The sequence below is a fragment of the Etheostoma cragini genome, chromosome 2 (assembly GCF_013103735.1).
Source record: "Etheostoma cragini isolate CJK2018 chromosome 2, CSU_Ecrag_1.0, whole genome shotgun sequence".
NCBI lineage: Eukaryota > Metazoa > Chordata > Actinopteri > Perciformes > Percidae > Etheostoma > Etheostoma cragini.
The window spans coordinates 17068778-17093150 of NC_048408.1; the positions used below are offsets into that span (position 1 = coordinate 17068778).

At 40.2% G+C, this 24373-nt stretch overlaps 1 protein-coding gene across 31 annotated transcripts in view; it reads left to right on the forward strand.

Annotated features, from left to right (window-relative positions):
* ptprdb (protein tyrosine phosphatase receptor type Db) overlaps positions 1-24373 on the forward strand; it is a 141481-nt gene that overhangs the window by 47806 nt on the left and 69302 nt on the right. Inside the window, exon 1 of one of the 31 annotated variants that reach the window (XM_034887140.1) lies at positions 4350-4628. The exons of the other annotated variants lie outside the window; for them this stretch is intronic. The gene's annotated coding sequence lies outside the window, so the exon portion shown is untranslated. Of the gene's footprint in view, positions 1-4349; positions 4629-24373 lie in introns of those variants that run through there. 31 annotated transcript variants of the gene reach the window in all.

Below are 24373 nucleotides of genomic sequence, written 5' to 3' on the forward strand. Positions count from 1 at the left end.
AGCCCTCTTCACTTTTCACACGGTAGAATAACCTGATATTCCATGAATCATGTATATGGAATATGGAGGTCATGTAATGTGTGTTGACACCATAATGCTCTTTGGGCCTGCAAATAAAGATTATTGTCATTATTAGTAAGTCTGTTGATTATTTTCTTGATTAATCAACTATTTGGTCTATAAAATGGTAAAAAAGAGTGAAAATTTTTTCCTGACCAATATTCTGTTTATAGTGTAATCGATTAATCAAGTAATTTTAGGTCAAGTATTCTTATAGACTAGACTACAAAGAAAAACTTACTTAAAGCATACTAGATATTCTTTGGAGAGAACATTTGAAAGTGTAATGCAAAAACATATTTTTTTATTCGAAAACTCTTTCTTTCTTTCTTTTATTTTTTGATAGTCAATGGCATCCCATTGGCCAGTTTGTAAAGAAATACACCCAACTCATGGCTAACATCTTTGACTTGTCAAACCCAGGTGTAAGGAAATGAATGATGGTTGCTTTCCATTTACAGTGCCCAACTGTAGAGGTTCCACTTTCAGGGCTCTATAGCATTGTGTATCAGTGACATGAACAACTGGCCACAGTAAATGGAATGGATGCATCATTAATGGATGTAGTGTTTTTTCTGTAAGGATGAGTCAAAATACTGCTGTAGTTGAGGCCCCCTGTCATTTTGGTCAGTCCAATACAGTATATATAGTACATGCAGTGCCGCAGCAGTCCAAAGTTCCAAGTTTTGGTATGGTTGGCAGATACACAAACAATTATGGTACTGTAACTAGGAAATGTCCACTTAATCCTTTGGAGCCAATATCAGTCTGAAGTCTAGGTCAACCTTTTGAACGGTTTAAAATGAGAAAAATGACTAAACTTTCCCTTTCAATCTTTACTGTATTGTTTATCTACCGGGTCATCTTTGAGATCATTTCATTGTGACAACTGAGGCAGGATTTTCTATAGTCCTACTAAAAATCACTGATCATGACTTGATAATGTTGACCTTTTAGATATTGGTTAAGCCACATTTTAGCAGTTTAAAGATGTTAAATAAATTACACTTCCAACCTTCAGTCATGTAAAATTACAATCCAATAGATTAAGTATCAAAGAAATGGTTGAACATATTTTATGTTTCTTATCAGTCCCCCTTATCCTCTTTTTAGAACATCATTCAAAGCCCACATATTGCAGGTGGTGTGATATATAAAGCACTTACTATTTCCTGGTCACAGGATTAAATCCATAACTGAGCAGGAGATTTCTATGAAATCATGTACACTAAATTTATAAAAACAATTCCATATGTACCGCACAGCCTGGAGTAGCATTAAGCCTACCTGCTAACCCTCTCCAATAAAATGGAGACGCAGATTAAACTTGTCACTTCTGTCTTAAAGCAGGGTTAAAACTGATGTGTTGAGCTGGGATAGTGATTGAAAATAAAGTGTATTAAGGAAAAGCAGAATTCATGCATGACTTAAAAAAACATTGAAAACTGATAAATTAGTAGGTTGATGGCACAGCACAGTATGCCTGCAGGGAGTTTGTGAACCAGAGTGAACATCTGTGTGGGCAGTCGTGTGTCGTCACAAACAGAAAGCATCAATGCATGCACATCCATTGACTATTGAACCCATACATCCATACATATTTATCTGTGGATCACTTGAATGTTTAATCGAGAGCTGCTAGTGAAGATGTGTGTCGACAGTGAGGGAGTGCTGGGGTTTGAAGCCGCAAAACAAAAACAGCAACATCAAATGTGGCGCAAGTTGCAACATGTATGTGTATTTAAGTGTTTTTACTGGAGGTATGCAGTCACTAAACAGTGCTTTTCAGCTGTGTGTGTGTGTGCGTGTGTGTGCGTGTGTGTGTGCGCGCGTGCGTTTGTGGGCATGCGCGTGCGTGTGTGTGCATGCGCGTGTGAATGTGCAGAGGGTGATGCTATGTCATAAGGCTCATCAAATACAGCCCTAGATTCGATTTTAGCCAGTAAAGTTATCTTGATAGCAAACCCCTTATCTCTTATGTGCTGAGTAATTATCTTTTGTGTGTGTGTGTGTGTGTGTGTGTGTGTGTGTGTGTGTGTGTCCAGCCTGAGGTTGTGTTTTCTTGTACCCACTGAGCTGAGGAGTTTCTGCAACAAAAGCACGTTTACGCTCCTCCATCTCATTTACATTGCACTGAGGGGAATCTGCTGCACCACTGATTGTGTTTGGTGTTCTAAGTCAGCACACCCAGATATGTGTGTGTGTGTGTGTGTGTGTTTGTGTGTGTGTGCGTGTGTGCGTGGGCGTGTGCGTAATGTAACCATGTGCTCAAATACTGAAAATTGGGGTTTATAGCCTGTTTACAGGTGCAAGATATATTGATCAGTATCATTAGCGCAATATTACGTTGCTCAGTGTTATACTTAGGGGAGCAATGTATCTAAAGTATTGCAATAAGTATGGAATATTTTGATTATATTGTGGAGCAATGCATCATGTCCGTTGGCTGTGTGGCTTAGCTGTGTTTGATTTCGAGCCTGCTTGAAACGCTATAATGATCATCATTTCATTGGCCAGTGGCCTTGCAACTTACATATGTTGGTGCACGTCAGCGCACGGGTCCACTACGTGACAAAACCTACTGAGCGAGTGACATAGATAAAGACAACTAAATGGAATGAATCAGAGAAGCAAAAGAAAAGTTGTTTCCTGTTATCTTTATTTATTTATTTTATAACTAGTATAACAAGTCGTGTTCTGTAGACATGGTCGTTATTTATTTATTCATATCTTTGTCAACACACACACAGACAGTCCTGACACTCTTAAAAGTCTTTGAACACACCATACACACAATTTACTCAAAACACACACCCTACAGCTCCACCCTCCAGCAGCTTATGACATAATTGAATTAGACTACAAAAAGCTAGTATGTAGCATAAATACATATACACAAAGTTAAAACACTTACATGCATACTGGCATAATCACATATTCATATTAGCGCTAGATTTTTGATTTGATTTTGAATCATCGTACAACTGTAGTTCTCACATCTATTCTGCAAATTAGTATTTCATATTTCTTCACTGTTTAAAACCATTTTAAACCCTTCAAACTCATTGCAGTTCTATTTCTATATACAACCCAATTTGATCTCAAGTGGGCCGGAGCAGTAAAACCATTACATAATAACCAAATGATAACACCTCCAAATGTGTTCCTTTGTTTTAGTGTAAAAGGGAACAAGTACATAAAGAACAATATACAAACAGATGATAAACAGCCTATGATATTTTAGGGAAAAATAAGTGCAATTTCAACAATATGTCTCATTTTTATATTCCTGTTAAGATGGAAAAGCGAATGAGTCTGATAGTGGCGTTGAATATATATATGTATATATATAGATATATATATATGCTCCTTGACCACTGACACACTGGCTTCCTGTTTAGACTACATCTATGAAAAAATAGGAACTGATCAATTCTTTTTGGAAAACCCCACAAGTTGTGTCCATTTTTTTCTCCTTTTTGAAAAAGACATTTTCCAGCTCCTGCATGAACGATAGCATTCTTGACAGTGTGTAGCCTGAATGTAAGCATTTGGGATCTATATAATATATAATATAATAGCATATCCATCAAAGGGCTTGATACTCTTAGAACAACGCAAGCCCCAGTGGACAAATGCGTATATTTACAATTTCGAATCAATGATTTTTGCAAATTCCAAACTTTGGGCCGGTTTGGGCCCTTTGGCAGGCGGTTTCCAGTATGTTTGAGCTTGACACCCCTACTTAATAACCCCATGAATTCCTTTTTGTTGCTATTAACCATGATTTTGAAACAGTTAGACTAAATAACATGAAATGTCCAGGCAATAATCGCAGAGCGACTCCTCGCTCTGATTGCCTCTTTCCAAATCTCCAAAACCCAATAGGCTATCACTCCAAAGAGCCCTTAATCTGTTGAAAAAAAATCAACAAAGATTTCATGTAGAATTGAGTTTCAATTTTAACATTTATTTACGTAAACTGGAGTGGCTTATCTTATTTATAGAATAGTGTTTAGGTGCAACTGCATTTTATTTTCCATAACATATTAAAAATCTAAATATCAAGTGAGCAAATGTTATTAATGAAATGTGTTATAAGATTGACATTCTATTCCTCATTGATCCATCCATCTGGTCTGCACTCGTCTACCGGGACCAGGTTTTACCGGGTGAGGGAGTGCTTCCAAAGAAAACCGGAGGCATTTGGCGACAGCAGATCGCTCCACGCTACGTTATGGACTCCCCGAAATAACATCGCAGAAATTGCGCGGGGCGTCTGCAGCTTTAAATCTGCCCCAACTTCAGTCCAGCCACCATACCGGGGGATTTAGCAGCTACCTTACCCGAGTCGTATACTCACCGGGTAGGAAATTATTGGAGCGAGAGAGCGAGAGAGCGAGAGAGAGAGAGAGAGAGAGAGAGAGGGAAACAGACGTTGCCGGATTATCTCGGCAGAGCGGCTGCAGCCACCGTGGATGTTACACAGCCAGACGACGAATTGAAAGCTTGAATCTATCCAGACTGCGAGTTTTTCCAGCGACGGCGCCGGGCAGGATGCTGATATGGTGAGCGCGTCTCTCGTCCTTTCCTTTTTTGTATTATTTGTTTTTGTTGACATGCTCGACAGAGCGATAACTTCCTATGATAATGTATTCCCATCATTCAGTGCAACGCGCAATACGCGTCCATCCGATCAGATGTGTGTGCGTGTGTGTGTGTGTGTGTGTGTGTGTGTGTGTGTGTGTGTGTGTGTGTGTATGTTTGTGTTTGTGTTTGTGTGTGTGTATATGACTGTTACCAATATCTACTTCATCTTTCCTCCCCAGCATGAGTTGTTTTATTGGTGTTTCAGGTGGTCGCCTTGCCTTTATATTCCCGCTGGAAAATCACTGTGATATTTCCATAATATTTAGCACTTGGAGTGTGTCCTTGACAGTCAATAGTGAGTTGATATTGATCTTAATTTAGCATAATCAATGTGGTTAATTAGTATCTGCCATGCCATCATGTTGTTATTTGTATTGGAGCTTATAGCACAATATGCCTGTCACACACAGATCTTTTTCTTTATTTCCCACGGTGTAATGGCAATATTAATATACAGTAAATGCAGGTTTGTTTTTGTATTGCATGTTGCATATTCCTTGTCAAATTGACTGTGAGGCTATTACAGTTCTCGCTACAGGGCGACTCTTAAAATGAGTTTTTTTATGCTGATGAGAGATTAAGGAGGCTGTAAACCGCTTGGTTTTCACTGGGTTTGGTGCTCTCCCCTCAAAACATGCTCATAGGTATTTTCTCAAGATGCCATCTGCACAGAGCACACTGAATGGACATGTTAAGGTATATACAGACACAAAGCAATAGGATTTGTTAATTGCTGTCAATCAGTTCAAGCTGTTTTGAGTGGGCTGTCTCTGAATTCATGTAAATCTGCATGAATACTTTAGGCTCCAATAGGCCACAGTGGATTATATGAGTGGATTTCTGTCTGTGGGTTTCAGTCTGTATCCAATCCATGTGGCGACATTTGAGAGATGTTATCGGAAACATTTTTGATTGATTTCATGCCCAATTTATCAGTATACATGATATATGAGTATATACATCTCCTTTCACCTGTGAAATGTAATGACTGAATACAGGTCGTAACATCTATATTCCTCTTTATGTCATTGCATAACTTAATGGCTGTAATGTGCTGTAATTTGCTGAGTGAGTGCTCTGTGTGTGTGTGTGTGTGTGTGTGTGTTTTTGTATGTGTTTGGCAGTAGTCAGCAATCTTGCTGAAACACTGTCTATAGCAGCATTACAGACCTCACTACAAATCAATCATGCATGTACTTTGACAGCAATTAGGTTTGAGTATGTGAGGGAGAGGCATATGTATAGAGGAAGGGAGTCAGTGGTACTTTCTTGTGTTTGCCGGATCTTCCATAACAGTTTATGCATACAGTTTCTCCTCTAAGTGCCTTTATCCATGCCTTTATTTATGCCTTGTTGCTAAGGAAAGCCTGCACAATGGGAACCAGTCAAGTTTTGCCTCCGGAATGGAACATCTACACAATAGTAACGTAAATGACCAAATGATTGATCCATGGACATAATATTTAACTGTTATAGTGCTTTTTCTAAATGTTTACATTTTATAGTTGCTAATGGTGAAGTGAAGTGTTTGTCTTCTCTAAAGTACCTATCCATGATGTTTGGGAAATAATTATTTAATATTAAAATGTTATCATAGCTTCCTAGCTTTATGAATAGCTTCTTCTGCTGCACTCTGTAGATGTGTTTGGGCACATCATGCAAGTGGACCACAACCTGTTTTACAACCAGAGCCTGCTGCTCGCAGGTCAGAGGTGCCTTGTCACATGCCAGTCTGCGGATGAAAAAGTGTGTGTGTGTGTGTTTATATACATGCATGCCACTGCAGCTGTTCCTCCTCTCAGAGAGATTAAGTTTCACAAGATGTGATGGATGCCAGTGTCTGCAAAGCCAGCTGTGTGTGTGTGTGTGTGTGTGTGTGTGTGTGTGTGTGTGTGTGTGTGTGTGTGTGTGTGTGTGTGTGTGTGTGTGTGTGTGTGTGTATATGTGTTTTTTTGTGCTACATGTTTGTCAGCGCATTTCTGCATGTCTGTGTGCCCAAATGCATAGCACTTTGCTTGCGCATGTTCGCCTATATGTCAGAAAATGTCCATGTCATTGCTCTGAAGGTTGGGTTAAGTTAGGAGAGGTGATGTTAAGGTCATGGATGTTATGAGTTGGGTTGGTAATTATAGTGACTGCGCCTTTGGTTCCCACAGACCAGGCCAACACAGTCTAAACCAGGAAGACATGAGCAGAGCCTGGGTCAACTATTCCCACTGCAAACAAAGAAGAAAACATTCTCTTGCTGTTTAAAAAGCCATTTTTAATTATCATTGTCATGCATTTTGCGTATTTCTTGTCATTCAGAGGAGTGAGAAAGCAAGCAAACTTACATTTATTTATCCACTGCAACAATTGCAATGTAAGGGCTACGTCTCAAGAATCAAACTGTGTATGTAAAGGTTTTCAAAGAGTCTATTTTAAGACATAGCCTCGTGGTGAAAACCGGCTGTAACAGTCAGTGGGCAGGCAGGAGGCTCCCACTTCAGCTACAGTTAGCCAGCATCCAGCTGTGTTGCTGCTTGCAAAAGTGATAGGATGTGTGGCTAAGAGGAGTGGAGGAGGCACAGCGAAGCTATTGATTTATGTAGCAGTCGGAGGGGGCAGCTTCCAATCTATATCTCGACCTGTCCCTATCATCTGTCTGTCAGTTCACCCGTGCCTCAGCCTTTCTGTCTTTTTCTCTGTCTGACTTCTAGATTGCGCTCTGCTCTCACTTTCCCCATACCACTCCACCATCTGGGGCCGAATCAATTGTATGTATTTCTGTAATTTCTCTGTTTGATTTGTTTGTTCATGTTAGATGCCTCTTTTCACTTTTGTCTTTCTGTTGCTGCCTTTTTCTCATTTATCACTCAACTGTCTCTTGCTTTCTCTTTTTCATTCATCCATCACATAAACACACCCACATACTGGCTGTGAATTGGTAATTAATAGCAAAATATGTCTTCACCTGTGGAGAGGAGCATATGGTAAGATATTAAAAATTTAACATAAGACTTCCCTCACTTCATCTTTTCTTCACTCTGGCGGGTTTTTTCTCTCTGTTTGTCTCTTCTCCTGTAGCTCTCTTTCTCTCCGTCATCCTCTCGCTCTGCCTCAACATTTCTCAGTACAAAACCGCTTCGTTGTTTCCTTTCTTTTTCTTTTTTTTCTTCTTTTTTTTATCAAAGTATTGTAGTGGCAGTACATATCAACCAAACAATCTTTGTTCACAGACATTTTTAGCTTACTATCCATAACAGAGACATGGCATCAGATCTTCATATTTACATGTGCTGTGTTTGTTTGTGTGTGTGTGTGTGTGTGTGTGTGTGTGTGTGTGTGTGTGTGTGTGTGTGTGTGTGTGTTTGTTGTGTTTGTTGGGTTTGTCAGAAAAGAGGCATGAGATATGTGTAATGAGAAACAGACAAAAATAGAAGAGATCTAGAGAGTGAGAGATACATAGAAAGAAAGAGAGACATTGAAAGGGACAGAGTTTGTGGTTGGGGCGATCCATTCACAACCTCCCCCCAACAATTTCCTTTTCCAACCCCACTTACACAATCTCTCACACACAAACAGACACATTTTGAGCCAAACGTTTTCAGCCTTCCACAGTCAAAGCTGAAGTGTTTCCCTCCTCTTCCCACTCACTGTCTACCTCACACTTAATATCTTTTTTCTTCTTTTCCCTGTCCTCCTACTTCAATTAGCGTTGTCTCTTTTCCTCGTCCTTCTCCGCTGTCTTCTATTCCAATGGCACGCATGAGGGTTCGACATAGCAAAACTGGTGCCAGACCACAAAGCCTTATTTTCCCTCTGCAGTTCTTTCTCCTGCTTTTTCTCTCCTTCTATCTGTCTCTCCATTCCCCGCCTCCCCTCCCCTCCTTACTATATATTTTAATCTGCAGCGGGGGCTTAGTGGCACGGCTGCAGGACTTCCACATCACTTCTTTCTCTCTGCCAGAGGATTTGCTGCTGTTTACAGCCGCTCTCTTGTGGCCCTCTCTGTCCTACGTCCTCTGGCCTCTCCATTCTCTAAAGCTTTTTATTTGTTTGATAATTCATTTATTTTAATTTTCTTTTAGTTTTTGACTTTGCCCTGTCCTCATATTCCCTTTCTTATCTCTTCCTTTTCTCTATACAGTGGTGCGTGTATGACATGTGTTTGCATTACATTTTATTATTCACCCCTTTAATCACTGCCCCGTCGACGCAGTCGCGAAACTCTGTGGATGTCTGTGAAGTTGCTGTCTTGGGTTGCTTTTTCCTACAGCATGCAGATCCAATTTTTTGAGTGACACAATATTTTCCTCTTTACTTAAATTGTTATCCAAATCTTTGTTTTTTTTTGTTCTTCTTTTTTGCTTTTATAAACATCTTTGTTGCTGTGGTATTTTCCCAGAAATTACATGTCAGTCAAACATTCCGGGCAGCTCTTTGTACTTTGAACTCTCTGTAGGTGGCGCTAATCTTCTTTATTCAGCTGTGGTAGCTATCACTGCTCATGGTTACTCTTCTAACCACTTTTGCTGCTTCAGGAGAAAGATATTTTGCTAAGTGAGCCAGAGGATTCTTTTTCTTCTTTTCTTGAAAAGATCCACCCACTTTGAATTGTTAAGAACAATACATGTAAAAGCCTTTCAAGTGAACCCAGTATGAGTCACTATTGTTTTATACCAATCACCGATGGAGTAGCAAAACAGATATTTATATGAACATTTCACGGATTAATACGTGAGGCTAAAGCAATTTTCCAGTCAAATATATGAGTAGAGAGTGTTTGCTCTGTATCCTCTGTGGGAGTCTTTACATCTGTTGTGTCTGCCATGGCAAAGCTTCAGTACTTGGCCACAACCTCTTTATATCCAGTAACATGGCCAAGCAGGAGCTTGGCCCTTAAAAATGGCTCCCACCACACATTCATTCTATTAGTCTTTCCTAGATCCAATTTTTTTCCCGCCTTTCCGGGATTAGCCCTCGCCACTTTGTCTGTAGATCTGTAATTAATGACATTGATTGTCTGTTTTGTTTATTTTTTGCCAATTGAGTCAGGATGAGACTGTTGAGCTGAGCTTTCTCTTGTGTCCTTTCATTCATCCTTCTGCCTGTTGTTATTCATTTTCCCTGTCATTCTCTCTGGGGGGGGCTAAGAGTCCAACACAAATCCCATTTCTTGTTGTTCGTGTTAAGAAATTATGTTCTTCCTCCCCATTTCCGTCAGACTCCCTAAGGCACCTGGGATAAAATGATGTGTCTGTGTGTCTGTGTGTGTGTGTGTGTGTGTGTGTGTGTGGTTGTGCGTGCACAGTTTTTCACAGCCTTGATTGTAAGTCTTGATTGTGCATGGACTTTGGGTTTAAAGGGTTTGCATGGATATAAGAATCATTGTGCCGTGTCAGCATGTGTGATCATTTGTGTGTCTGTGTCTGACCATCCCTATTCATGTGTATGTGTGTTTGTGCATGACGATAGATAATCTCTCTACAAGCACCAAACATTTGAAATTACTAGACATGCTCTGTCCTCAGCCACGGTCTTGATATGTCTTGATATGCTGACATTGAGAATGTCAGCATAGTGTATACAATAACAGGAACACTAATATCATAAGACATGGCAATGCACACATATATACAAACATACCAATAGACAGTCTTTGCACGATTTTACTGCACCCATCCTTCACCCTGTAAACATGCACTATGAAATAATTTCCTTTCCTCTCTAATGTATCCCAAACTCCTTACTCTGCATTTCCCCAACTACTCAATTCCTGGACAGCCTTTAGACACAGGAAGTGCCTTAGCAGGTCTCTCAATATTGCAATATTAAATTAGACCTGCCATTTAATACATCCCCTGGTGTAGAGATTGGCATAATTTTCCCTGCGCATCCTCTGTATCTCCCGGCCAAAGCAAAGATACACCTAACCAACTGCCGGCCTCCCCCGTGCCTTTCATAAGAAGCTACTCTAATAGGTTGATTGAAAATAACAAGGTTGTCTTCTAGAGTTACAGATGGGGCTCTGCTCCTGTCTCGGCTTGAACGTCAATAAACTGTAGAGTATTTTTTAATGGAGCCACTTTTGTTTTGTTTTTTACTTACCAATGAATGCTGCTAACAGCTTGACGCTGATGATTGGCTTTTCTGTGTCTGGAATTCATTAATGAAACTCATAAACAGATTCTATCTAATAAGAGAACAAAAACACAATAGATAAAGAAAGAAGAAAGAAGGAATGGTGCAGATAAAAAAAATGAATTTGGTTTTATGAAGACACAAAAAAAATCTGCTCCAACTGATGGTGTTGCTGTTCAAACCCCAAAACACAATGTTTAATTATTTTTCATAACGGGCTTGCTTTTATGTGAGACACAGTAAGTAAGCAGCTTCTGGTCATCAAAAATATTAATTATGTAAATGTAATTGGCCCTCAGTTATTCTAGCAGTGTGTTTTTTTATGAGCCACACAATGATACTAGAGTCAGGTTCAGAATTCAGTCACAGCACAGATTGATCCCCTTAATTCTGCACAGCTCCGTCACCTCTTGACCTGAAAACTGTCTGTGCTCCTAAGAGGCGTGTGCATGTCTATGTAGGTGAGTGTGTGTGTGTGTGTGAGTGTGTGTGTGTGTGTGTGTGTGCGTGAGTGTGCGTGTGTGCGCATGGATGTGTGAATGTGAGAGCATGCATCAGTGTTGTCTCCCTTTTTTTACAGAAATACAAACATAATAGGCCAGTCACACAACCAGAACATATGTGTAGAGAGTTAAAGGTACTAAAACACAGGATTATAACATAATCTGACATGTCTTGGCTGATATGCTGATTCACCAATTAGAAACTAGTCTGTCATGCCAGCAGCTCATGTGTGTGAGAAAGAGAGACATAATGACAGATAAAGTGTTTTGTGTGTGTCCAGTAAAGTTTAACGTACGCCGCCTGCTAAACCACGTGAAAGAGAACAATCATTCGAATGACAATTGCAAAGCTACATCTTTTTATTGGAATTCAACAAACCTCTGTATTGGCGTTAACTCACACAGGCAACACACGCTCTATGACTCTCTCACACACACAAACAGACACAAACACAAAAGTGAGGCAGTTCATGATTAGCTTGCTTTCCTCAAATGGACTGCCTAACTCATGCATGCATGCAATCAACCACACAAGCAGCATACATTAAGCTTGCTCAAACAAATTGGCTGCCCAGCATGCACGCACAAACACACACACTGCAACACAGTAAATATTTTTCCTGTTGTGGCGTGTGTAAGCAGCCTAGCCGTGCAGCTCTGCTCTCCTTGCAGACTGTTTAGCTGCTTCTCTGCTGCGCTGGGTGGCAGCCAGTAAAATGGTGGCGCTCATTGTGGAAGGCTGCTGGCTGCCATTGATTTGGCCCAGCAGGTCTCTTGAGGATACACACTGTTGCCCTGCCAGCTAGGCCCCGGGAAAGGAACTGTGTGTGTGTGTGAGTGTGTGTGTGTGTGTGTGTGTGTGTGTGTGTGTGTGTCTGTGTGTGTGTGTGTGTGTGTGTGTGTGTCTGTGTGTGTGTGTTTGGGTGTGCGTGTACGTGTGTGTGTGCGTTTATGTGTTTGCCAGATATTAAGAGAGAAGGGACTGTAAAGTGCATTTCCTTGTGGGTACAGTGGTGCAGTGTGTGAGAACAGCGTTCTTAGTGAAATTTTCGTTTATACATTCCAAACTATTTAAACCCTTTTGGGAAAACTTTAGGAAGGTCCACAGCAATCAATTAGCCGTAATGCTTTTGATGTGATTTGTCGTGTTTAACCAGAGAGAGAGAGAGAGAGCTCATTTCTGGAATACTTCCATATTGCGTTGTCATTTCTCGTCCTTTTTCCTCTCACTTTTTCCCCACACTCTGATTTCTCAGACAAGCTTTGAAAAGTAAACAAAGCGAAGCTGGTTGAACTATAAATAATGCAGAGACATAGATTGGTGTCAAATGCTTTGGATTCCACAACACAACCAACTGAATGGGAGCTGAAGCGCACACACATTCACTTTATACATTGTGTTCCCCCCCATTAACAATAATTATTTCCTAGTGAGTAGACAGTGTAATAATTAACACTCTGTTGCATATACAGCCAAGCACACACCGACTATCACACAAACGTGTTTTTTACTGTATATAGTACATACAGTTTACTGCCTTGATGTCCCTCGATGACAAAGCATGACAACCAATTTTGTTCAGAACACATTTTGGTCTCATCACCCCCTCCCCCCCCCCATCCCTCTCCTTTCCACTCTCCTTTTCATAACTCCGACAAGGGCAACTCAGTCATCCTCTCTATCCACAGCTCCTATCCATCAGCACACTGCCATAACCTGCTGCTGCTCTGTGATAGATTACATTTCATGTGCTGATGTATTGGCCTATCAGACTTTGAGGAAGTGACAGATTAGATCATTATGTCCTTTTATGATTATGACTCTTGTTTTTTTATATATATTAGTGTTTATCCGAGGCAAGTTTGTGTTGTGTTATATAAGAGGCTTTTTTCATTGTTGTGTACTTCCAAGGAGGACAAAAGGAAGGAAGGGACATAAGTTTTGTCTTTATGAAGAGGGACTATGGAAGAGAAGTGCACTGCATATTAAACCACATTTAGAAACTTCTTAGAAAAACGTATTTGAAGTAAACATCTTTGTATGCTCTTACAATGTATGCTCTTTTTATGTCAACTACTTTCATTAGGCAAATTGGTATGTCTGGCTATTAAATAGTGTATTTTCTCTACATGCGCGAATCAAACACAATGGTGCAAAATGGTGAGTAAAGAGGGCATCTCTGTCTCTTTGATTCACGCTGAAATCTGATAATAATCATTGATTTTATCAAGGGATACAAAAATTCTATGATGAAAGTCCATTACACAGTTCCACTTATCCTCGACATTTGGCAAATGTCAGTGTCCACGAGAAAGATTAAAAAAATACTCCAACCAACAAATTTGTCCCCAGAAATGAAAGCTACATTGCCACTGACTGTTCTTTGGCCTAATTAAAAGAAATGTTTATTGTCATTTTAATTGAAGTTTATTTTGAACTCATTTGCTTATTTGGTGGGCAAATGTTATAACTATATTTGATTATGAAAAAGGTAAGATGTGCGAAAATATTGATTCATAAAACCAAAACCAATAGACTGCTTCAGAGTTTTGAGTACAGAGTTTTGAGCGTGTGATCTTCTTTATTCATTGGAATAAACATGTGTTTTCCTTCAGTCCTTCATCGTTTGAGTGAACACACTGTATTTAACAACTTGAACAGAGCAATGTTGTTTAATGGACCTGTGGTTAACCGTAGTCACATGCATTGTGACTGCATCCTGTGGAAAGAAACTGATGTAATGGATGCAATAGACTTCCTCGCTTAGGCTTAAATCGTTCATTTATGCCATGAAGTCTTCTAATCTGGTGCTTGTAATATATTACAGTGATATGATGGTCAGGCTTGTAAATGGCTTCACATTTTTTTACATTGAAGTATACTTCAGTCAGCATTTTTTGTTGCTTAGGAAACAGTTCTGCAAACATTTATGTTTTGAGCCTATACAGCATGACCATGATTAGCATATGAAACAGCTGACTCCCTTCCTCAAGGTATAACATTCTAAAATATCTTGATACAGCTGCTGCATGTTATGAAGTGTTCTTTCATCTCTAACCATGAAAAGCTGGCACTAAAAGTGCGCCCAATGTCAGAGCATCATATTATATCGTCAGATTCGGCACATTATTGGTGGCAACTTCAATTCAAACCCTTTATTCTTAAGCAAAATCTGAAATGATGATGAAATTGACACCCAGCTCAAGCCGTCTAAGCAATAAAGCTGTTGGCCTTCTGTAATAACTGTTTATTCTGTAGAGTTTTTATAGTACATGTGCAGTGTTTTAGTGCTGGTCTTATTCAGGTTATAGGCTTTCTCCCTGACCCTTGACTCCTAAATCCCCTACAATGACGCAGTGTCATGATCAATGACGTCAGTAAGAGTATTAGTGACACATAGAAACGAGGACCCGCTATGATAGACAGCAGTTTCTCTATACTCATCTTTTGTTCAGTCTGATGTGTGTGTGTGTGTGTGTGTGTGTGTGTGTGTGTGTGTGTGTGTGTGTGTGTGTGTGTGTGTGTGTGTGTGTGTGTGTGTGTGCGTGTTGTCCATTTTTCAAACATGAAGCTGACAAGGTACCATGCAACATTTATGCCAGTCTTTATCATTCTATAAGTAGTGTTTCCTGTTATGGCCAACTAAGAACATGGGTCAACTGCATGTTGGTGTGCAATGCATGTCACATATCAGAGTTTGTGTGTGTGAGAGAAAGCTCCCCATGGCCACGGTACCCCCTCTCCTCCTCCTCAGTATTCTCTCCATGGCCCCGTCCCTTCTACTGTAAGACAAGCTCCGCATTGCTGTCGCTAGCTATTACAACATATACTGCACCATTCATGGCTTCTCTCCTCTGAGGCCGACAGATCGAACACACAGAGGAAAAGAAATGCACATATGGTACATACTGTATGCATGCATGGCATCACACATTACACACTGTTCTGCATCTCTGGTTCTTGCAAGTTTGCTTTGCTTCATCTTGCAATTATCTTATCAAGCATATTTACTCACGTACACTGCTTAAGTACAATGTTAAGGTTCTTGTACTTGAGTACTGTACTAGTTTATGTTACTTACTTCACTACATTACAGCTGAAAGTTGTACTCATAATTTGAAAGCTGTAGTTACTTACTTTACTAGAGGCATGGAAAAAGCTGCATCCCAACTAGCTGCAACATTGTAAGTCCAACTAAAATTACATCTTAACCATTAAGCAAATTAAAAAATACAAGATATAATGTCTTAATTGGTGAGTTTTAGAAGTAAGTAGCTAGCTTTTGTTACTTTGTTTATGGAGCCAGGCTAGCTGTTAGTTCCAGTTTCCAGTCTTATTGCTAACTTAAGACAGCCGGCTGCTGCTGGTTGTAGCCCTACACAGAATGTGAGTGGGATCAATCTTTTCATCTACCCCTCTGCCAGAAAACGAATAAGCAAATTTCCTGATGCTTTATGTAAAGGCCCCAAGTACTTGTTTTATTCCTGCTCTCTCTGTCTAAGAAATATCCTTCCTTTCTGTTTCTCTTTCTATGAATAGTCTCTCAACAAATTTGCAGTAACATACTACATCACTGATAGATCAATGCAGGACACAAGTCATGTTTTTGAAGTCAATAAGCATTATCTGTTTAACGCTACAGTAGTCACTCCCAGATTTCGAAATTAGCAACCTTGCTTTTATATAACTTGCTGAATCCAGATGAAGCTCTGATAGTTGCTACCAGACACACACACACACACACACACACACACACACACACACACACACACAAACACACTCACTGCAGGTTCAAACTCCCTTCCTCAATGACATCATCAGTTGGGTGCCCCTAGTGACAGCAAGCCTAGCAAGGGTTGAGGCACTGGCTTTGGTGCTCGGATGTCTGATTTGATTCACCCTGACAACCGAGGACCATTTGGGAGCCCTGTAACCACGGCAACTTCCATCACAACATTCAGGGTGGTTTGTCGATGGGGCCAGTCACCGCCGCTGTTCCTTGCATACATTTTTAATGGCCAGTGTACTTAGTCGTTCTTCCTGGGCCTGTCTCCCTGCGGTCCCATCTCCAAGAAGGAGAGGCAGCGCACTTGGTGAGAAAGGCCCCCATTACATATTTATTGTCCCCAGTCTTAATTACTCAGCCAGAAGTGGATGTGGGTTTTGCTCTCTCTCTCTCTCTCCTGTCTCACTTTTTAATAGCAATTTGCCAGGGGGAGGGATTATCAATAGAGGAATTTTAAACTAAGTAAAGCGCTGTAAAACGAACAGTCGAGAGATAGAACGTTAAAATCCGAGCAGCAGTTGCTAGATGTGTTTAGCCGCCAATAGATAACTGCGAGCCAGCTACAGGCACCGCTAGATGTCAGTCCTTTGAGGGGCATGTTAGTGGAATTTTGTCGAGAAAAAAAAAGAACCAGTTAAGTTTATGAAAAGGATCGTGGTTGGGATTAAAACATTCCCCAGGAAAAAACACACATTTCCTGGGTTAAAGGTCTTCTTTTCAGTTTGATATTTTCCATTGAATATTGATATTTCACTATTCACACCCTGTGTCTGACTTTTGTTTATTATTGTGAGACATTATTGTATTAAGCTTACAAGGTAAGCTATGCAACTTAATAATCAATGTAAAGTAACCAATGGAAATATGGATATATCTGAACATTACACAGTAAAAGCCAGAGACTTGTTATATCTATGTGACTGTATGTGACAAAGTGTGTATCACAGCTCAAGGCTAATCATTTTGCAATCCTTGCATCTATACTTACGTATACCTTGCATGCATATCTTTTTCTGTTTGTTTGCTGTAGACATCTAGTTAAGTAGAAACAAGCATTTAGCTGTACTTCTGAGCAGACGTACTTCTGAGCAGACTTCTTCCCTGCCATAAATTGGCAGTAAAATTCTAGTTTGGGCATGTGTTGCCTTTCTAATTATAATTGTTAAGGTTGATTATAGAGTTGGCAAGGATCCTGTATTGTGTTGCAATGCACTGCAAGAAACATCACAGTCATTCAAAAATCCATGTACAGCATTCAAGTCTTTGCATTTCCCTGCATGTTATTTTGAGTCATCCTCATGTACTCCCACTCCTTTGCTGGACAAAATCAATCTGAGGAAAAGGGTTTTGTAACCCCATCCTTCTCTCTTAGCCATTGTGAACATGACATTGGAGAACATTGATCAAGAAATGTATTTTTGGACTTGATTGTGAACTGCCTCCCCTTTGACCTTCAAGGTGGTGTTATTTCTATTCTTTATGGTTTAGTTGACTAGTTGTCATTCTTTATCTATTTCTTTTGTGCAATGAATCTTTCTTGCTTTTGGAGATATCAATAGGTTTAAGTCTTGCTTAGGGGTTTCTCTCCCTCAGCTTGTATCTGAGAAAGGTGAAAAGGAGAGATGTGGCTGTCTTTAATTTGTCCACTCTACGGAGGAGTGGAAAAAGTGTGGCATCTTATACATTCACATAGAGCTTCTTCCTTTATCTGGCATAAGTCAGCGGTCACTTTAGTGCTCATTGGAGAGGAACGTGTTTTTCTTTCACAATAGGAAGGCGATTTCTTGACTTGTGGTGCACCATGGAATTCAATGAATGCATGAAGCAGGGTTCATGAACTGCTGCATGGTTCCTCCCCATTCTCCTCCTCCTCTGACAAAAAAAACCAAAATTATGTGAATGGGTGCATGCTTGCTTCTTGCTGAAGAGCTCAGGTAAATGCACTGTTAGCAGGGCCACAAGTGGAAGGTATAGATGCTGCACTGCCTCAGTCTATATAGTCTAGTAATAGAAGAGGACGTGGGAGATGGGTTATAACCGGAGCACTGTGTGGCTAAAAGGTCCAGTAACTTATTGAAGTTGAGCCCTCTCCTGGTCTAGAGGAAATCCATATTTTATTTGACGTGAGAGCCGCTCAAGGCCTGTAAATTATTACTGCTCTATTCCACCTGCTTGTGGAAGTAACACAGTCTGTGTGTGTGTGTGCGTGTGTGTGTGTGTGTGTGTGTGCGTGTGTGCGTGTGTGTGTGTGTGTGTGTGTGTGTGTGTGTGTGTGTGTGTGTGTGTGTGTGTGTGTGTGTGTGTGTGTGCCTGATGTTGTTTCCAACCTTGGTAGCCTACAGCAGTATGTGTAGCATGTTACGGGGCCAGGGCAGTCACACCTTAACCATACTATAGGTTCATCCATCCATAGATCTATCCTTCTCTTCATCCATCCATGTTCTAAAACACATTACAGAGATGACTGCCTCCGATGTGCCACTTTCCCCCCAGCACTGAAGGCTCTCTACTCTATGCTGCTGGCAGCGTGTATCATGGCCACAATGAGAAACAACAATACACACGCAAGCGTACGTGCACAACCATATCAGTCTAGTATGGAATAATTATTTAGGTACTGTACATGCATTTTTTATGTACTGCTATTTTTAAATCAAATATTTCCATTTTATGAATTGGAAATTTGCAGAGTCAGATTTTACATGAAAAGCGTTAAATAAGATCACAAAATATGTACTGACACAGTAAATTCCTGTTGATGCTTACGTGCTTTTCAGTACATGACGTGACTTGTGTTTCAGCAAGTTTTATTGTATAATTTCTACTTTGCTACCTAAAATAGATAACACTAGAGCTCAGGGTACAGTGACAGACAAAGAATCACTACACATTTAACTAAATTACTTTAGTTTCTCCTTCCTCTCTCACCCCCTCTTGCTCACTGTACCATTCAGCGTCCAACTCCCTCTCTTAACCTTCTTGCCCCTCAGCTGGTGTTCATATCTCATCTTCCTCTCACAGCCTCCCTCCGTCCCTTTTCTCTGCAGTCCTGCTGCTATCTTTACGACCCTCTCAATAATGCACCGCTCAATTAGCCTTCGATGAGGTTTTCCACTAAAGGCTGGGTAAATACGTAATTACATGTTGTCGTCCCCCCACCTCTTGCTAATCCACTCGACTTCACTCCCCTCATCTCGTCTACCTCCTTCTCCCTCGCTCTTTTGCTCTCTCGATATGGATGGCTGCCAGGGATGGTCCAATAGAGCCCCAGCATGGGCTTGTTAGTCCCAGCTGGCTTAACCCTTCGATTGGCCACATTCAGCACTTTGCTTAGTTTTTACTTTTCTTCAGGCTGCACTTCAGCTTTGTTTTCTGGGACACTTTATCATCAGAAGAGAAACTGGAACCACCCACTAGCTACATGCTGATGAAATTCTGCTTGTTAATAAAGAAATTAATCAGGTCCAGGTGTTCTTGAACACTTCAGCTGCTCTGTCAGAGAACATCAGACACAGAGGTGAAAAGAATGGTGATAGGTGGAAAGTAGTAGTGGGGGGGATTTGTACTTATTGTGTAACTTATAATCAGAGAGCGTAGGCACTGCGGCTCTCCACTCTGACGGCTATTGATGCGATCAAATTGCCTGCCTCAAGGCAACAGTCCATAAGAAGTCAGTGGAGCTGGTGGGATGTGTTATGGTGCTTGTGTCTGCTAAGGCCAAGAAAATAAACAGAGTATTTTCAGCTTTACAGCCGCTGAAATAAATTGATGCAAACGTTATCTTTGGGTTGTCCGCTTGAACAATAACAATATTTACTGTGATATATATAAATGTTTGTTGAACATCTTTCATCAAGGCGGGCTTACAAATTCCTCCGTTGTCAAGGTCTGCCCATTATTCAACAATGTCTTAACAATGTGGATTTTGATCATTCATGTGTTGGGACCAGGCTGCTTTAATGCGACTAGCTAATGAATAGGACATGGCTTCTTTCTGAGAGGAACAACTGATAAAGGTTTTATTCAAATATCAAGAAAATACAATCGAGAGAAATAGAGTAATATCTGCAAAGTGAACTTTGAAATCAAAATGAATGATGTATTCTGGACGGAAATGGAGGCTGGACTCACAATCTAAAACTGAATTGATCTTGGCTATGGTTTAAAGAATTTGTGGAATTTGGGATAAACGGGAATGTAATAACTCCCTAAAATAGGGTATTTTATTGGCATTCCAGTTCCTTTTATATAAGAGAGTAACGGGATATAGGTGAGACTGCAAGTACAAAAGAGAAATATGAGTTTGTTTGGGCCTTGGATGGTAGGAAGAAAAACAGTGAAATAGAAAGTGAGATGAATTGGTTGGTAAAAAGAAGAAGAACAAAAGGGGGAGGGAGGGAGTCAGGCTGAAGAAAGGAATAAATGAAGGTGGAAGGGAGGGAGGGAGGACAGAGTGTTTGGGTTACCAGAGGAAGTGATAAATTGAATACAGACAGACAGCCTGAATCCTCATCTCAATCAATCACATTTTCCCTTCCTCTCGTCTCCATTTGTCTTATTGATTTCTTGTGATTTGTGTCCTGAAAGCCCGACTCAAATGACTACTCAGAGTTTTTTGGGACTCCATCTCCCAGTGAAAACTACTCTTTGGTCATTTGTTCTCACAGCTATATAAGTGAAGTAAAGGGATCACTCTTATCCAGCAAATGATGTATCAACCCATTCTCCTACAATGTCCTTTCATTTAAAACTCCATCTTTGCATGTATCCGTTTTTTCAGGGAAACTAATGATTTCCAAACTATAGGACATAGTGTGTGTGATTTGAGCTATTTTAAATATTTTAGGGCAAGTCGTAAATCCTTGGTCCAGCTCGAATCAAAGTGTCAAGTCTACAGTTCTAAGGAGGAAGAAGAGATACTGTATTGATCTGTTAATATTGTATATAAAATTACATTTTTACACTCTGTTGATATCTAACACATAGGCCTGAAATACACACACAAACATACATGCATAAATAGAGAGATGTAAGAGGTAAGGGGCAGACCATGAAAGGTGCCCCCAACAATTGCCCAGGAGGTGAACAGGCACCTCTCCAGGTTCCATGCGTCATGCACAGATAATGTGAAAGCCATTGGACATACATGCCACCATTGACAGGCTTATTTATTACTGAATAAAACACAGTTAAACATGAACATGTTATGCATATGAATCTGTAGAAAATGCCGCTGATGTATGTGCCTTTCTTTCCAGAGATGGCAAAAGTACTCACTTCCCGTACTTAAGTAGAATCACAGATACTTGATAGAAGAACTGATACGTGGTAGAAGTACTGATTTAACTTCATTACTCAAGTAAAAGTAACAAAGTACAGGCTTTGAAGTTTACGTAAGATATAAAACAAAAAATAGCCTTGCAAACTACAACCATTTTTATGCAACGCTACCTAAACCACACAAATGTTACTAGAAAGCACGCGGAGAAAGTTCAGTGGACATGGACAAAAGGCCATTTTCTTATGCCGTTGGCTACATTTTAAATAGATATCTGCCAATTGGCCTAAAACATCACAAATATGATTATTGTGACAGAGACTGGGACTCCAGGGTAATACGATTCTGACTGAGCAGCAAGTTATGAATTCAGTTGTGATTTTGTGAGAATTCACAGATCCAGTTCCTCTTTTTTAATCTTCCGCTTAACATTTAATGGAATCTACATGTATGTGTGTGAGCTCAAATATAGCTTTTGGAAAGAAAATAAAGCATAAAATATGCATTACTAAGCAGACATTTATTAAGAAGTCCCCCACCACATCGGGCAGAAGTCATTCTTGATGCCTACTATCTCAAACATCCCTCTGAGATAAGGCCGAGGATGATTGAGATTTCTTGCTGCTTGTCTGCCGAATCTCTGGATCTCTGTTTTCTTAATTTTCAATCATGTTGCCGTCCATACTACTATGTGCTAACATTAGCACAATGAAATGATTTGAAACTTGTTAGTGAGGACTAGATTAGGACTGTATTTAAAGTTGATTTTGGTTTTCCAACTTTGCACCAGGTTGGTCTGTTAAAACACGGACAGAGACAACTTCTCTCTGTTGATGCAACATGCAACCTAGCTTACAGGTGAAGAACATACACAACAAAATCACTAGCTAACTTACTTTAAATGTGCAGTAACTATTGACCAATACAACAGGCTTATATGAACTTAAATTTACAACATAAATTATACGACTTACAGTTCTCAAAGATGCACACACACAATCTCAACCGATTATCCTCCGAACAGCTAGTTTCTTTTTCTTTTTTCTCACTTTCTTCTCTGTGTAGCGCGCTCCCGCTTGCAGTGTAACAGTGCAACAAGCCAATTTTTTAAAATGTAAGGATTAGAAAGTGCCGATATTCTTGTTAAAATGTTTGGAGTAAAAGTAAAAAGTCGCCACAAAAAAAAGAGGAAAGTAAAGTAAAAAAAATCTAAAAAATCTACTTAAGTACAGTAACATAGTATTTGTACTTCGTTACTTCCCATCTCTGCTCTCCTCCCACACAATGTCAGCATCTGACTCACTTTAGTGAATGTTAAAGAGATGGTTTGCTGGAGCATTGTCTCTGTCCACACACACACACGCACACACTTAGAGTACAGAACCTACATACACTGGTTGCTCTTGGGTGCTAAAAGTAAGTGAGTCACCCTATACAGGTGCAATTAAAATCTCTGTCTTAGCATGATGTCATCAGCGGCCATCCCTGCAGACACTGACCTGAGTTGTGTTCCTTTAAAGATCAACATTTGTCTTAAAACATGCTCAGGGTTGTGTGTGTGTGTGTGTGTGTGTGTGTGTGTGTGTGCGCGCGCTAGGAGAGAGACTGTTTTTTTTTCTGGCATTTTTCCAATCTTATTTCCATACTGTTTAGTACTACTAAGTAGTACTGCTTATTATACTGCTTATCCATCTGCTGTGAGTGTGTGCAGATTATTCTGTGAGTACCACGGGGCATCTTCAACAGGAGAAAGGCTGAGATCACAAGAATTTAAGAAACAAATTGGTCATGTTCGTAAAACACCAGGCAGTTTCAGTTATGTCTTATAAGACAGAAGACACAGACAGCAGACAGCTCTCCTGAAAATGGGACATGATGGCTGGGGCAACTTCCAGCTCACATGGTAGAGTGTGGCCCCATGTAGGATGAGTCCTTTGCAGCAGCCAGGGTTTTAATCTGACCTGCACTCCTTTTCTGTGCGTCATCTCTCTCTCTCTCTCTCCCTTCTCTCCAGTTTATCTATAGCTTTCTAATACAATTTTGAAGAAAAAAAAGCCCAAAAAATAATCTTCAAAAATCAAAACGAAAATGGGACATGGCAATACAGTTGTGGACCCAAGGGGCTGAAAAAACAGATTGAGTACGGTAAGTTTGATTGACAGCCACCACATCAGCCCAAACATTTAAAGATTTTTCTTATGATTTGAGCTTACCACCATCCTTAATGGTAAATAAGTGGGACTCCACTTTGCTTTTCCACTCAGCTTATCTTGTTTGACGTGCAGCGCTATGATGCAACAAATACAAATTGTCTCTCCAATGACATTTCTGTCAGACTGCCACTGTTTCAACACGGCAAATAGAATAAGTTAATTAGTGTATCTAATTGCATTTGGTGGCTCAGCTTTGGGAATATCAAATCAAATTAGGATACCCAGTGTTCTTTGTCCATAGCACACAGTTTGCCTTAAGCTATGCTTTTTAGGATCTGTCTTTTGTCTTTGTCTCTATCTTTCTCAACTTCCCTTCCAGCTGTACTACGCCTTTGCTTTGTTGTGTATCCTACGTTTTCTCTCTCTCATCATCCACCTACACTTTCTTAATCTTATCATTCCTTTTTTGGAGGGTGTTCTCTTATTTTTTACTTCTGTTTCCCTTTTTCTTTGGATAGGATTCTCTTATTTACATCTGTTTCCCCATCAGTAAAGATGTTTGTCTCTTAAAGGTCCCATGACAGGGGGCTCTTTGGATGCTTTTAAATAGACCTTAATGGTCCCCTAATATCTGAAGTCTCTTTCCAAAAATTGGAGTGTAACCCATTAAGAGTGACGTATGACATATTGAAATATTTGGGTAACCATTACATTGTCTGTTACAAAAATGTGTTACGGTGGGGTGAGGACCCAAAAGCAACAGGCAGCAGGCCGGAGGGAGCTTCACTAAAGCGTTTATTGAAAAAGCAACAAAAGGAG